Here is a 17,571-nt window from a genome sequence, read left to right on the forward strand (position 1 = left end):
TGTCTCTTTGCACTTAGAAATGGAATAGGATTCCCAAATGGAAGTGAAATATGAAAACCTGTGGAGCTCTCTAAAATATGAATGTGAGGAAGAGCTCGGGCAGCCAGGTGGGTACACGTGGTGAGTGCCTGACATGTGATTTCAACTCAGGTTATGATCTCAACATTGTGCGACCAATCCCAGCATCAGGCTCTGTGCTCAGGGTACAGTTTGCTTGAGATTCTTTCTCCCTCTCCCTATACCCCTGATGCTCATACTTTCTATTTCTCAAATTAAATAATAAATCCATATATATATATATATATATATATATATATATATATGCAAATGATCTAGGAACAAAAATCAGCCTCTCTGGAAGTTGTGTGAATCCTTGAATTTGGATTTTGAGCACTCATTTACATAAAACAATGGAAAAGTAAATTCCCTTGAAACTTATCACGGGAAATTTTAGATGACCCACATAGGTCACAAACATCTTAATCACTGTGGCATTCAATGTGTTCCATCAAAGGGTCTTCCCCCCCCCCCCCCAGTCATCTGGAGTCCTGGCCCCTGCAAAGCACCTTCTTCATTGCTCCTGTCACATCCTTGTTCCTCAGTGTATATATGATGGGGTTGACTGTGGGGGTGACGATGGCATAGAACAGAGAAACAAATTTGCCCTGATCCTGGGAATAGCTGTTGCTGGGCTGGAGGTAAGCATAGATGGCCGTGCCATAGAACAGGGAGACCACTGTGATGTGGGACCCACATGTGCCAAACGCTTTCCTCTGCCCTGCAGATGACTTTATTCTTAAGACCGCCCTGACGATCTGACCATAGGAGAAGATGATTAATGCCACAGGTATGAGGAGAATGATCACACTGGCAAAGAAGAGCTCAGACTGATTCACAGTGGTGTCAACACAGACAAGCTTGAGCAGTACAGGGACCTCACAAAGGAAGTGGTCTATTTTATTTCTCCCACAAAGTGGCAAAAGGAAGATGAGCACTGTCTGCAATAAGGAGTTACCAAAACCAAAGAACCAAGACGCAGAAGCCATGAGGGCACAGAGACGGGGGTGCATGATCACGGTGTACTGCAGGGGCTTGCAGATGGCTGCATAGCGGTCAAACGCCATGACCCCTAATAGAATGCATTCCGTGCATCCCAGCCCTAAGAAGACAAATAGCTGAACTACACAGCCACCAAACGAGATGGACTTGTCTTCTGTCCTGAGATGAACCAGGAGCTGAGGGACACTGCTGGTCGTGTAACACAGGTCCAGGAAGCTTAGGTTGGAGAGGAAAAAGTACATGGGAGTATGTAGATGTGGGTCAAGGTAAGACAAGGCAATGATGGTGGTGTTTCCCAGCAGAGTGAACAGGTAGAAGATCAGGAGAACCACAAAGAGGACTAGCTCCAGTTGAGGCCGGTCAGAGAACCCCAGCAGGATAAACCCCATGAAAGAACTGCCATTCTTCTGTTCCATCCTCTGTTAGTGCATGTTTCCTGTCAGGACCAAGTATTTAGCAACTTTTAAAAGAAACCTTCAAAGAAAAAAAAAAAAGTTGGTGCCTCTGGAGGTGGATCTCTCATGTTGTAAGACCTGGCCATGGCATACTAAGAGTAACTATTTCAATAAATGATTGAAATTGATATAACTTATACCAGCTTACTTCCACATTATCACAAAAAGTAAATCTTTAAAATGTAATATGGGAAAAATGAAATAATGGACTTCATTTTGGCATCGGTTATAGGTATGAAAGTTCTTTTGGTCTGAACTTAATGGGACTCAAAGGACTGTAAGTATGTACATACATTTTAGAGATAATAAAGATGAAGGAAATAGAAGGAGAACAATCAGAAAGAATCAGGAGATGCAGACGGAGGGAGAGATGTTATTGCAAATATGTATCTTGTGTTTTACACAACTGGATTTGTACACACCTCACCTACAATGGAATATAATACAAAAGACACGCAAAAATGTGTTCAGATATAGGAATTTAAGAGCTAGAATGTACATGAAAAAGTGCTCCACATCACTCAGCATCCAGTAAATACAAATCAAAACCACAATGTGATACCACCTCACACCAGTCAGAATGGCCAAAATTAACAAGTCAGGAAATGACAGATGCTGGCGAGGATGTGGAGAAAGGGGAACCCTCCTACACTGTTGGTGGGAATGCAAGCTGGTGCAACCATTCTGGAAAACAGCATGGAGTTTCCTCAAAAAGTTGAAAATAGATGAAAAAGTTGATAATAGAGCTACCGTACGAAACAGCAATTGTACTACTGGGTATTTACCCTGAAGATACAAATGTAGTGATTCACAATCACTACTATATATATATACATATATATATATACATACACCCATACACATTATTACTACTATTATACTGCAATAGAATATAATAAAAAAGAAACTCAAAAATGTGTTCAGATATAGGAATTTAAGATCTAGAATGTACATATACAAATAATTCAATTACATTAAAAATATCAGTAGTAGTTCTGCCTATAAACATTGCATCAGATTAAGAGTCACTTATGGTTTGTCTCTTAATCTCACAAAACAAACTGAGGGTTGCTGGGGGGAGGGGGTTTGGGAGAAGGGGGTGGGATTATGGACATTGGGGAGGGTATGTGCTTTGGTGAGTGCTGTGAAGTGTGTAAACCTGGTGATTCACAGACCTGTACCCCTGGGGATAAAAATATATGTTTATAAAAAATAAAAAATTAAAAAAAAAAAACATTGCATCAGAATTACCTCTCTAAGATGTTATTTTTATGAAAGCTACATGTTTGGAATTTGTGTTTCCTTAGAGTAGTAAAACAACGAAAACAATCAGAGAGAACCTGAAAACACCACTTAAATACAGTGCTTAACTTTGCCTAAACACTTAAAATTACTATATTAATTTTCAGAAACTCTGAACATACCTTGGTCGGGCATACTCTAGTGGAATCAGAGCCCTAAAATTCAGTGCCCACAACTTTCCTCTTCCTTCTGCACACTTTTGTTTTACACATTGCCAACCAGACCACATGAAACTCCTGAAAAGGGTTAGACTATTCACCATCCACATTCTCATCAGAATAAATACTTTAAAAAGTTACACAACTGTATAATCTACATACAAAGGGTAATGCTTTACACCACTTCTACGATGAAGTAATCAACTAGATAAATATAAAAAGACCTATTTATTCTCAAAGCAATGACAGGTAAATACCTATAAAGGAAGCCTTTGAGTAGGACAAAGAAAGTCATAGAAAAGGATATTCGGGTATTATCTAAAATCTCAGATACCCGTCCACATTAGATTAGTACCTTCTCGAAGCTGTCTTGCAGAGTTAATGATGCTGAATCAGAAACGTAACCAGCGCTCGGGTGAGTCTGATGACCTTATACTTCCAGCTGCTTAGTACTGAAGAAGCAGTTATAAACCAACCAAAGAGGCTCAGAAAATGAGTGTTTCAGTTTGTTCATGTTCAAATGCTTAGGCATACAGTTCATTTCTTGTTCTTCTGAGACTAAATATCTGAATCAGGTTTCAGGGCAGACCCACTAGTGTGTGAAAGAAATTGGTACAATACTGGCATTAAATAAGTTTTATGGACTGAGACTAGAGGATACAGTATGTCACATTATTTTATGCTTCCTTGGATTTCCTGCAGAGATGCATTCAGTTGTATCCATTAAAAAAAAAAAATCTATCCACAAAAACTTTCTTAATGGAATTAGTTATAAAGGTATCTGAAACAGTGTAAACGTGCAAAAACAGGGAATGTGCCCAGACTCACACCTGCTCAGAAGAGCAAATAAACCACAGTCAGTTTCATGTACACACGCACAAATACAGATAAATTATCTGAAAGAAATTGCTGGCATTACTCACCAAAGTAAGGCATTACTCACCAAAGTAAGGAGGACAAAAGGGAAATGTTAACTCATCCAAGGAAAACACCAGTATCATATTGTACCGTCACAATACATAGTGATCTATTTTAACATTATCTTATCAATAAGGACTAAGAAGGAAGGGAAGAGAAGACAAAACTGTGGTGAGCTGAACTTGCACAAATGGTTTCCTTCTTTTCTGGATTACATACGCATGTGTATGTATGTATACATATATCTAAAGAATGCTGAATGGCATCTATCCGAAAGGTACAAAAATGAATATGATTTTCCATTGAAAAACAAAGCATCAGGCAAAGGAGATGCCCACTAAAAGAGACAGAAAGAATGGGATTGTCTGTGGAGGTTACAATTGCTTCCAGTGCCTTCCTGGAGAGAACCCTGAGAGGGAACAGGAATACTCTTGTCATAGTCCACCGTCTTTTTTCTTTCTTTCTTTCTTTTTTTCACATTACATCTAGGAAAACTATTCCCCTTGAGCAGCACTGGACGTGAGAAAGAGCAGCCTGCATACTGCATTCTTCGGATCTCAACAGCTTGAGCTGCTGATCGGGCTCACTTTCCTCCCTCCACCTCCCCCGCTCAGCCTCCGTCCCTCGCCAATCTCTGTGCACCACCACAGAACACATCTTCCCAGAGAAAGGACGTGTAGCCTTAAGGTTAAATGAAAAACTTCATTTCATCTACTTCTTACCACGTCAAAGACCGTGTGAGTAGACTAAAAACCATCATCTCTACATAGGTAGGTATCAAATGCCTGAATGCAGTAAAAGACATTCATTCCTCTTGGACAAACTATGTAAATAATCCTGGCTGGAACAGTAAACACATCCATCCTATGTAAGGAGCACAGAACGCTGTCTCCAGCAATTATCATGATGTGATATGGTAGAAGAAAATCCACGAACAAATCCACACTAAATTATTATCTTGCATACAAAACAATAAATCCTTGAGAAAAGCACAGGTTATACATTGAGAGAGAAAAGAGTTATTAGGTGAAATAAAAATAAAGAGATTCTACATACTAGAAACAATGGCATTTTATGTAATAATCACCATCTAAAAACAATAAAGTGGGGAATGACATCTCAAAAAAATACAATTCTACAATAATAACTAAGAGAACAGACATCTAATGGAAGAGGTTAAATATTTGGTACCAGCACACGAAAGCTAATAGAGCCATTACTGTCAGTGCTCAATGCTGACATAGAAGTCTACTAATTTTAGTGGAATAATAAATGTTTCCATAAAACCAGATACTCAGTATACAAAGTACATATTTTAAAGGTCAAAGATATCAAGATAATGTTTGTATTGAAGATATTTCAAAAATATAATAGTCACCGACATAATTGACATACAAACCATGCCCTATCCAGTCCCCGAATGAATCCTGAAATAGTGCTGACAGTGCTAGGAATGAAAATCTATAACTTTAATAGAGCATCTGTCCCCTAGGTCTGAGATGACCCCACATATTCTACAACAGGCTTCCATGGGCAATGCGGGATGAGCTAGTGAGGGGGAAGGCAGCTTTCACAACCCTGGAAATGACAGGTCTCACGAACCGGACGGTGCTTTCCACCAGGTTCCATGGGAGAAGGGGATCAGGTAGGATTTCCACTGCATGTGGCTTGTTCAGGGAGTGCTCTCAGGATAAAGGGGATGAGGGAAGCAAAACAGAGCAGAGAATGCTGCTAAGCAAGGATTGGTCTCAGGTGGAAGATGGCATGTGCCTGATCCCGTAAGAAGCTGGACACAAGTCTCCCATACAGTATGCATCTGTGCTGATGGAAATACTCAGCGCTCGCTGTCTAATGCAATAGCCACTATCCTAAAGCACACACAGACCAAGTTCCATTTCACTCACCTTTGCTCACCTTCTCTGTGGCTTCTAAGCTATTTCCCTACCGCCATTCCAAGTTATTGTCTAAAGGCAGCACTAGAGATTGGCACTAAGTTGTATGCAGTAAGTGCAAAGCCTAACTACACCAAAACTGGGTTATCCATAGGTTTTTCCTAAGCAAAAGGATGCTTTCTGTGATGACTTCACATATCTTCATGTGGTAAAGAGATCTGCACTTTTCCTCTAGGACGATGAAGGCAATTGCAAACTCCACTATGGTTTCCCGAAAGCAGTGACCTGGCTGTATGACAGGGAGTCCCTTATGAGCACAGGAGAGGTGCTGTGACACTCAGCTGTGGCTGGGCTGGCACCGAAAACCAAATGTGTTTCCCTGGCTGACGTCTCTGGGGAGCAGATGCCCCACACTGTTAATGAGCCCCTGTCACTGAGCTATGTAGAGGTGGCCGTCCTCAGGGAGAACAACAATCAAGGACAAAGCCAGAGGAGACCTCATCTGTCTCCTTTGTTACTTCACATATTTCACAGAGAAGAAATAACTCCCGTGATCTCCCCAGCCACCTTGGCTATCATCTGTGAATAATCTATAGCTTTTAGAAATCACCTAAGATTTTTATCCTCACAGCTAACCAAATATTTACATATAATCAATTCAGCTATATAATTTTTATGTAAATATGTGAACAAATTATTAATTTAATTTCATTCATAACCAATGTAAATGGAATCACAGAGCTAATAATTAGGCACATTCTCATCATTACCATGAGTATAAAGGAAGACAACCAAATTCTACCAAACTTCTAATAGAGCAAAGGGAAAACAAAATCTCAAATCATCTAGAACACTGCTCGGTTTATATTGATAGGTTTTAGTGATGTACTCAAACAGTTTTTAAAAAATCATCTCTTTTTAACAAAACACATATGATTTAATTTCAACTACTCTTGCATTTAAGCTCGAAATTATTTTTACTTTACTGGGATAGTTAAAATAATCACTACAGAAAAATGGAAGGAAGTTGGGTGGTTTGTGGCTGTTTACCTAGAACCGTAAGTTCCAGGTTCATTTACCCTGTTCAACCAAGAGATTAACTACTTCCTGCTAAAAATGTTCTCAGATTTGAATTTTCTCAGTTATCCCTATACCACGTAGATCCCCTCCTGAGAGTCAGGGGGCAACTGGCAGCCACGACAGTGTGGGTGTCCTGACCAGGGAAGGAATCACAGACCTGCTGTTAACCCTTTGTGTCCCAGGCCCCACTCACTGCCAGCCTTACACGCTCAAGTCACTTTGACACTCGTGAAGCATTATCTAGAGACGCTGACCCACACTCACATTCCTGGATCCAATATTATCCAGGACAGTGCTCTGCCGCCTGGCCCAAGACACACATATAAGACATTCCACAGCACTGTCACTGATGTTAACCAAAACCCGGATGAATCCAAAGACCCATGCACAGTAAACTGGTAAACTGTGACCTATTCATACAGGAGTACTTTCCAACAGTATGAATAAAACTCCAACTAAACAAACTGGAACACTCTGCTTCACATAAAGTGCTGAGGAAAGGATGCAAGTTACAAAGTAAACAATCCCCCTGCATAAGTTCAAAAACAGGTAAAACAAACTGCTGTTCATGAACTCATACATGTGGGGTAAGGCTATAATTACAGCACAAAATTACAGTCACGACTAAAAACGGTATCAAAGGGCTGATTATAACAAAGTCAAGAGCAAAGGAGAGAGAAAGGTATGCAGTTGGGTGGAGGCCAGCGGAAGTTCTCTCCAGGTCTAGTTAGCAAAGGAGGCAGTATCATAACCATTCATTTCTTTTTTAAGATTTTATTTATTTATTTGAGAGAGAAAAAAGCAGGGGAAGGAGCAAAGGGATAGAGAGAAGCAGACTTCCAGCTAAGCAGGAAGCCAGATGCAGGGCTCAATCCTAGAACCCTGCGATCATGACCTGAGCCAAAAGCAGACGCTTAACTGACTGAGCCACCCATGTGCCCCTCAGTGAGGGCAATCTTTCCTCTGTAAGATCTAAATTGCCACCAGCTCAGTACATTCTCCAACAGGCTGTCTCTGAACTCTTCCCAGCTCTCCGGTCCTCTTCCTCACTACTTGTCCTCCCTCTGAAACAGCCCAACCTTCCTGCTAAGTGACATGTCACCACCCTGCACTGCTGCCCTGTGTTGGGATCCATGGTTACCACCACTGGATAAACAGATGAAGAGCCTAAGTAGGGAAAGGGAAAATGAAATGCCTCCCAAAAAAGGGAGAGAAAGAGAAGACAAATCCAGAGGGACAAATGACAGAAGCAGAGACAGGCCACACAGAGAGAGGTTCCAGTTACACAGAGAACAGACATCCGAATGCCTAACGGGCACATTAAAAAAAAAAAATGCTCAATGTCACTCGGCATCAGGGAAATACATATCAAAACCACAATGAGATATCACGTTGCCCCTGTCATAATGGCTAAAATTAACAACAGAGGAAACATCAGATATGGGGGAGGAAGCAGAGAAAGGGGAACCCTCCTACACTGTTGCGGGGAATGCAAGCTGGTGCAGCCGCTCTGGAAAATGGTATGGAGGTTCCTCAAATAATTAAACATGAGCTATCCTACACTCAACATTTGCACTACCAGGAATTTATTCAAAGGATACAAAAACACAGTGTCAAGGGGATATATGCACCCCAATATTTACAGCAGCAGCATCAACAATAGCTGAATTATGGAAAGATCCCAAATGTCCATCGACTGAAGAATGGATGAACAAGGTGTGGAACACTACTCGGCCATCACAAAGAAGGAAGTCCTGTCATTTGCAAAATGTAGATGGAGCTGGAGTGTGTTAAGCTGAGTGACATAACGCAGTCAGGGAAAGACAAATATGATATGATTTCACTCATATGTGGCTTTAAGAAAGAAGAAACACGAACATCCGAGAAGGGGAAAAAGAGAAAAAGAAGAGAGGGAATGTAGCCATAGGAGAGTCTTCATGACAGAGAACACACTGAGCACTGACGGAGGGAGGTGGGTAGGGGTGGGGTTAAATGGGCGAAAGGTATTAAGGAGGGCTCTTGGGAAGAGCACTGGGTGTTTCATGTAAGTGACGAATCACTGAATTCTGCTCCAGAAACCAATATTGTACCCTATGTTAACCACCTAAGATTTAAATTTTTAAGAAAATATTAAAATAAGACACATTTTCCCTCATGGTCCTGGAAGCCAGTCCAAAATCCGGTGCCACCTACCTGGGTACCCTTTTTCTGAAGGTTCTAAAGGAGAATGTGTTTCATGTCTTTCTTTTAGCTTCCTGTTGCCAGAAATCCTTGGTCTTCCTTGGTTTGTAGATTCCTCATTCTCCAAATTTGCCTCTGTGGTCACATGGCATTCTCCCTGTATCTGTGTCTGTGTCTCTGAGCTGGCTTCTCGTAAGGACACTGGCCATTCTGGATTAAAGGCCACCTTCATCACATATGACCTCCTCTTCATTTGATTACATCCGCAAAGACTTTCTCTTCAAACAGGTCACATTCATATGCACAAGGTGTTAGGATATGACCACAGTTCTTGCTGGGACACAGTTCAGCCCAAAGTAGGAGCATTGCCTCTTGGCCTCTCTCTTCTAACAAAGGGATCATCCAACCTCTCAGTCACCAAGACTGGCGTCCTTAATGATGCTGTGGATAGCCTGATAATTCCCTTACAGTCACCCCTTATATGCTGTCCTATCTCACGCTGCCCTCGAGCTCCATATGCTGATCCAGAACTAAAGGAGAATTGATAGACCATATTGCATATTTGAAAATTGCTAAGAGAATAAATCATAAACGCTCTCATCTCTAGATGAAAAGGGGTGACTGCGTGCAGCAGTGGATGTTAACCAGACTCACCGGGGTGATGACTCCACTTCATACACCAGTATGGAACCTTTACATTGTACGCCTAAAACTATTACAATGTTATGTGAATAATGTGTCTCAAATTTAAAAAGGAATTTAAACACTAGCAAAAAATATTGTATCCACTACTATTAAATGGGATTGGTAAACGGAAGTTAAATGGAGACATAGTTTCACTCCCAATCAATCTGGCAGCCAGAGATTGACGACCTGTTGATGTCCCCTCTCCAGAGCCTTCCTCCTTGGCTGTCTCGGGGAGCCAAACTCTGAATACTGCAACTGAGGCTAATGAGTTACATGGGACGGGACACTCCTGGGAACACTAAAAACACATCCATTTTCAGTCCCTAAACATGGATTTTCACTCTGGTGACATAAAAACATCCCTCAGAGGCAATACTAGTCCCGCAGACTCCGTTGTCCACTCTAATTTACCCTTGCTACCCTTTTTGGATTGAACCATATTTTGCCTAATAGCAGGATATCTGCTCTTTTCACTCCCAATCATTTAAGAACTAGCATCATTAAGAACATTTAAGAACTGGGGCGCCTGGGTGGCTCTGTGGGTTAAGCCTCTGCCTTCAGCTCAGATCATGATCCCAGGGTCCTGGATCGAGCCCAGCATCAAGCTCTCTGCTCAGTGGGGTGCCTGCTTCCCCCTCTCTCTCTGCCTTCCTCTGCCTACTTGTGATCTCTGTCTGTCAAATAAATAAATAAAATCTTAAAAAAAAAAAAAAAAAAGAAGAAGAAGAAGAAGAAGAAGAAGAACATTTAAGAACAATCATCTAAGAACTATACCTGCCTTTGGTTCAGGTCATGGTTCCAGGGTCCTGGGATTGAGCTCTGTGTTGGACTCCTTGCTTGGTGGGGAGTCCGTTTCCCCCTTTCCCTTTAGTACCCCCCCCCCCGCTTGTGCTTTCTCTCCCTCTCAGCCAAATATATAAATAATCCTCTGAAAAAATATTAGCAAACAAAATTCAACACCAGATTAAGAGGTTCATACATCATGATCAAGAGCAATGTATAACAGGACACAGGGTAAGCCAACATACAAAATCTATAGATGTGCAGCACCACGTTAGCAGAATGAAAGAGAAAAATCATATGGTTATCTCAATAGAGGCAAAAAAAAAAAGCATCTAACAAAACACAATGTCTTTTCATGGTAAACACACTTGACAAATCAGGTGGAGAAGGAATATGTCTCAACATAATAGAGGCCCTATGTGACAAACCCATGGCTAACATACTCAATGCCAGAAGGTTGGAAGCTTTTCCTCTAAGATCAGAAACAAGAGAAAGATGCCACCTTTACTATACTTACAGAACACAGACTAGAAGTCCCAGCCTCAGCAATCTTTGGGAAAAATGGAATAAATGGCAGCCAAATTTTTTTTTAAAGTGAAATCATCTTTGTTTGGAAATGATATGATCTTATATAGAAAAATCCATAGACACCACAAACACAGTGTGAGAACTCACCAAGAAGTTTAGTAAAGATGTAGAATAGAAACTCAACATACACAAATTTGTTGTCTTTCTATACAATAACAACCAAATATGGGAAAAGATTTTTTTCATCCCAATGCAATGACATCGTATTGAACATGAGGATCCCAAATAACCCAACCATTAACGATGTCCAGGATGTGGGATGCCTGGGTGGCTCAGTCAGTTAAACATCTGCCTTCCACTCAGGTCATAATCCTGGGGAACTGGGATCAAGTCCAAAATCATGTTCCTTGCTTAGTGGGGAGACTGCTTCTCTGTCTGCTGCTTGTGCTGTGTTCCCTCTCTCTCTCTCTCTCTCTCTCTCTGACACAAATAAATAAAATCCTTAAAAGCAAAAATCTGCAGGATGCTTCACTGAGACGAAAGACACAGATCAAGAACTGAACAGCAAATATCATTCTCAAAAGAGCTTAAAACTCTCCTCAGAAATTTTGCCTTATCAGAAGAACTTATACTTCTTAAAGACCCCTGTGGATATCTTTTTTATTTGGCTTTCCTTTTTTTTTTAAGATTTTATTTATTTATTTGACAGACAGAGATCACAAGTAGGCAGAGAGGCAGGCAGAGAGAGAGAGAGGAGGAAGCAGGCTCCCCGCTGAGCAGAGAACCCGACGCGGGGCTCGATCCCAGGACTCCGGGATCACAACCCGAGCCGAAGGCAGAGGCTTTAACCCACTGAGCCACTCAGGTACCCCTGGCTTTCCTTTTTTTTTAAATTTAATTTTATTTTTTCAGTGTTCCAACAGTCATTGCTTATGTACCATACCCAGTGCTCACTTCCAAAAGGTTAAAATAAATCCACCCAACAGTGTAAATCAATGGAATTAAGTTTTTAGAAAGCATCAAGTGTATGACACGTGTAGAGACCCAGGGCAGATTCCAAAATGGGCCTCAAGGTCATACTGACTGTCTTGAATGGAAGCTACTTCAGAAACAGCAGGTGCAAGGACACCACACTGTCCTCTGTCCTCCTGAAACAGGAAACAAATCTCCCCATGAAAGACACCTGACCAGGATGAAAACTAAAAGACATCCTGACACGGATAGGTACCTTAAAGTTAGAAAGCTATAGAAACAAACCTTGCTACTTTTTTAGGAATCTGCTACCTCAGCCCAAATTCTAATTAGAATCCCTTCTTAACTAAAGCTCCCAAACACGTATTTCCTTTATCCTGTCAATTCCACACACATTTCTTGTCTCTTTATAGGAGGTGTAAAAACTGCCTGCCTTGGTCATTTCTTTGGGTCTCAATTTCATCATTGAGCCTCCATGGTCAAGTAATAAACCATCAGATTTTTTTCTCCTGTTAACTCTGCTCTTACAATTAAATTCCAAAACAAGTGGAAGAACCCTGGGGGGAAGAAGGAACATTCTTCCACCCCAAAGCAAATGTCTAGTCCCTAGACCATATCAGGGAACCCATCCCCTGACCCCTCTGAGCAGCACTCGTTTCTGCACTGATACAGAGCCAACCTTCCCAGCAAACCACATTCCCATGCACAGTGGTTCCCAGAGTCTGCAAGACCAGGTCTGAAATACGCTGCAATACCACAGCCAGGAAAGAACTTCTCACCTGTATTACAAGACAAGCATCTGAAAAGAAGGCAGCTGCAAAGGAAAGGGCTCACAGGGACCTATAACCTGTTCCTCCCTCCTCACTGAGCCTGGACAGAGCAGAACTCTGGCAAACAGTAACTGAAATGCACAGACTCTGAGCGACATGAGGGTCTGACAGGGGTGGCTGTGCTGTGATTTCTGACCTAATAGTGACTGCAGCATGACACAGAGGGTCTGTTTAGAACCTCCACTCTACACACTGCAGATATGCTACCAAATGACAGTCCTAAAGCCAGGACAGGGCTATGAAGGTAGGGAGACATAATGTGAGAATCCCCCCCAGGCCTTCTTGGTGCTGACTCATACCACGGTAGATCTGCCTCACGTATGAGAAGAAAAATGTTTCCCGTTGCAGTGAAGGGGTCTGCCAGGCTGTGCCTGATGGCTCTGGGGCGTCCTGCATGCACTCCTGCTACTTGGTATCCTTCGCTACCTGGTAATGAATCACCTGCTGTTAAAAATTGTGTTTCATGTGAGTCTGACTGACATTCTGGGTCTCTGCTGTCACTATAGGAGCCAATGATGTGTGTGCCCTGTGTCCCTCAGAAAACAGAAGAGCTGGAAGAACCCATGACTTGCTCTAGAGAATCACAATCATCCTGACCTCCAGGGGCTAAAGACAGATGAAATAAATAATTTAGCCAAGCCTTGGGTACAAGTGCACAGCCATGCGACACTTACTGGTGAACACGCAGAAGGAAATGGTCCAAATAATATTGGTCACAATTTACACAACGCTGGAGTCTATTACATACAAGGCATGGACACCATGGGGAGCAGATTCCTAAGAGAAAAATGTCACAGAACTTGTGTTTGGTCTCTTACCTGATTTTTTTTTTTTTTAATTTTGGCATGGATCCCAGAGACTTTGTTCTCTATAGCTTATTTTCATGAGTTGTAAACATCCAAATGCCATTCACACATTCATTTAAAGGAAATAAATAGGGCGCCTGGGTGGCTCAGTGGGTTAAGCCGCTGCCTTCGGCTCAGGTCATGATCTCAGGGTCCTGGGATCGAGGCCCGCATCGGGCTCTCTGCTCAGCAGGGAGCCTGCTTCCCTCTCTCTCTCTCTGCCTGCCTCTCCATCTACTTGTGATTTCTCTCTGTCAAAAAAATAAATAAATACTTTAAAAAAAAAATAATAAAAATAAAGGAAATAAATATTTTGCTCCAGGTTCTATGTGTCCTTAAGAGCAGAGAAGGAGTTGTTTACCCACTACAATAGGCTCTGTAACATCATGAGACCTTGAGGGTTTTGCACCAAAGACAGTTCACTTGAGGGACTTTAAAGTGACCATTTTGGCTCCATAGCTAAGGGGTTAGAGCACTGGTCTTGTAAAGTGACCATTTGGGTATAATTGTCAAGATGAGGCTGAAACATAACAGAAAGCAGGAAATTTGTCACCATCGGGATAAACAGTGGTCAGAACTATTTTCCTACTGATACACATGAAGTATCACTATGGTGTCAAGATACATCCTGGGTGTTGATTTCAAGTAAGAATACTGTGATGCTTGTAGTGATACAGAGAGAACCTGACCGTGTGCATAACCTCCCATGGCTGTCATCTGCAGCTTCCACATGCTGTCCCTGCAGCAAGATCACTTGGCACGAGCATGGCCAGCTCAAGGTCCAAGGCCCTGGGGAGGCCCCTTAGCTGTCAGGATAGGAAACAGGAGAGTTGTTATGTACATGTGTCCACCCCAAGACACAAACACATCTACTTGCACTTGGCTGTGTGCAGAATTCAGAACTGTGTGACACTGACTTCATAATGAGATGGCTATCTATAAAGCTTAGACACACAGAGATCTTTAATAGCTCACATATATTTTATTTTTTTCTTTAAGTTTTCCCCTGGTGTAAATGAGTAAGCTCCACGGAACATAGGATTTCCCTGGAAAGTGTCATTTCTCTTACTTTATGTGTCTCTGCATTCAAATTGCCTGGGGCCTTGGGCAGATGTGATATACAAAGCATAGATCAGTTGATGCCTGGAACAAAAAAATTAGAAAATGGTACGAAGAAAAGATCTAAATGTTTCCCCTTTGAAATTTTGCTGCATTATTGTAGATAGAACATATAGAATATTGACTAGGATACAATAATGTCCTAAAAGTCATTTTGAATGCAGGGGGTGGCTCCCAGGCCATGTAGCCGGCTTGCAGACCACATATGGGTGCTCCTGTGCCTGCAGCACAACGTGACATGTAAGCACTGTCTGGGGCTCGAGAGCTGCTGCTCAGCGTATCAGCAGCAACGCACCAGGCCCTGCCCCTGTGTGACAGGAACCCCTCACAAAGCTGCATAAAGCCACTGTCACACTGCTCACATCACACCAGGCCTCATATCTGAATGGGTATATCAGAAGTGATGTTACCAAATTTCTTGTCCATCTAAAAGTATACTTTTCCCACAGATGCCCACCTAATTCTGTGAAAAGGCAATGATACAGTCAACCTATGGACCTGGTAATCCGGCCATGATCCAAATGCAAGAATAAGTGACATACCTCCAGCAGTTGCAAAAACTGCTAAAATGTTAACATTTCTTACAGTATGTTAGTGGTTCATATTCTTATTTTGCCTATGCCTTAGTATCATGTGCATAAATTTTTTTTGCACTTAGAAATGGAATAGGATTCCCAAATGGAAGTGAAATATGAAAACCTGTGGAGCTCTCTAAAGTACAAATGTGAGGAAGAGCTCGGGCAGCCAGGTGGGTGCATGTGGTGACAGTCCAACACGTGATTTCAGCTCAGGTTGTGATCTCAGCGTTGTGCGACCAATCCCAGCATCAGGCTCTGTGCTCAGGGTACAGTCGCTTGAGATTCTTTCTCCCTCTCCCTATACCCCTGCTGCTCATGCTCTCTCTTTCTCAAATTAAATAATAAATCCATATATGTGCTTTTGATCTAGGAACAAAAATCAGCCTCTCTGGAAGTTGTGTGAATCCTTGAATTGGGATTTTGAGCACTCATTTACATAAAACAATGAAGTAAGATAATACCCTTGAAAGTTATCACGGGAAATATTAGATGATCCATGTAGGTCTAATCACTCTGGCATTCAATGTGTTCCATCAAAGGGTCTTCCCCGCCCAGTCATCTGGAGTCCTGGCCCCTGCAAAGCACTTTCTTCATTGCCCCCGTCACATCCTTGTTCCTCAGTGTATATATGACAGGGTTGACCGTGGGGGTGACGATGGCATAGAACAGAGCAACAAACTTGCCCTGATCCTGGGAGTAGTTGTTGCTGGGCTGGAGGTAAGCATAGATGGCCGTGCCATAGAACAGGGAGACCACTGTGATGTGGGACCCACATGTGCCAAACGCTTTCCTCTGCCCTGCAGATGACTTTATTCTTAAGACCGCCCTGACAATCCGACAATAGGAGAAGATGATTAAGGCCACAGGTACGAGGAGAATGATCACACCAAGAAAGAAAAGCTCAGATTCATTCACAGTGGTGTCAACACAGACAAGCTTGAGCAGTGCGGGGATCTCACAAATGAAGTGGTCTATTTTATTTCTCCCACAAAGTGGCAAAAGGAAGATGAGCACTGTCTGCGCTAAGGAGTTGCCAAAACCAATGAACCATGACGCAGAAGCCATGAGGGCACAGAGACGGGGGTGCATGATCACGGTATACTGCAGGGGCTTGCAGATGGCTGCATAGCGGTCAAACGCCATGACCCCTAATAGAATGCATTCCGTGCATCCCAGCCCTAAGAAGACAAATAGCTGAACTACACAGCCACCAAACGAGATGGACTTGTCTTCTGTCCTGAGATGAACCAGGAGCTGAGGGACACTGCTGGTCGTGTAACACAGGTCCAGGAAGCTTAGGTTGGAGAGGAAAAAGTACATGGGAGTATGTAGATGTGGGTCGAGGTAAGACAAGGCAATGATGGTGGTGTTTCCCAGCAGAGTGAACAGGTAGAAGATCAGGAGAACCACAAAGAGGACTAGCTCCAGTTGAGGCTGGTCAGAGAACCCCAGCAGGATAAACCCTGTGAAAGAACTGCCATTCTTCTGTTCCATCCTCTGTTAGTGCATGTTTCCTGTCAGGACCAAGTGTTTAGCAACTTTTAAAAGAAACCTTCAAAGAAAAAAAAAAAAAAGTTGGTGCCTCTGGAGGTGGATCTCTCATGTTGTAAGACCTGGCCATGGCATACTAAAAGTAACTATTTCAATAAATGATTGAAATTGACATAACTTACACCAGCTTACTTCCACATTATCACAAAAAGTAAATCTTTAAAATGTAATATGGGAAAAATGAAATAATGGACTTCATGTTGGTATCGGTTATAGGTATGAAAGTTCTTTTGGTCTGAACTTAATGGGACTTAAAGGACTGTAAGTATGTACATACATTTTAGAGATAATAAGCATGAAGGAAATAGAGGGAGAACAATCAGAAAGAATCAGAAGGAGATGCAGACAGAGGGAGAGACGTTATTGCAAATATGTATCTTGTGTTTTACACAGCTGGATTTGTACACACCTCACCTGCAATGGAATATAATACAGTGTGTTCAGAGATAGGAATTTTTAAAAGCTAGAATGTACATGAAAAGTGCTCTACATCACTCGGCATCAGGGAAATACAAATCAAAACCACAATGAGATATTGCCTCACACCAGTCAGAATAGCTAAAATTAACAAGTCAGGAAATGACAGATGCTGGCGAGGATGTGGAGAACGGGGAACCCTCCTACACTGTTGAG

The 17,571-nt window shown here is 42.1% G+C and overlaps 2 pseudogenes; both read right to left on the reverse strand.

Annotated features, from left to right (window-relative positions):
• Positions 1-536: 536 nt before the first annotated feature.
• On the reverse strand, positions 537-1,490 carry LOC131832970 (putative olfactory receptor 2B8; annotated as a pseudogene).
• A 14,452-nt stretch (positions 1,491-15,942) lies between these two features.
• On the reverse strand, positions 15,943-16,896 carry LOC131832972 (putative olfactory receptor 2B8; annotated as a pseudogene).
• Between the last annotated feature and the right edge of the window lie 675 nt (positions 16,897-17,571).

This window comes from Mustela lutreola, chromosome 6 (assembly GCF_030435805.1).
Source record: "Mustela lutreola isolate mMusLut2 chromosome 6, mMusLut2.pri, whole genome shotgun sequence".
Lineage (NCBI taxonomy): Eukaryota > Metazoa > Chordata > Mammalia > Carnivora > Mustelidae > Mustela > Mustela lutreola.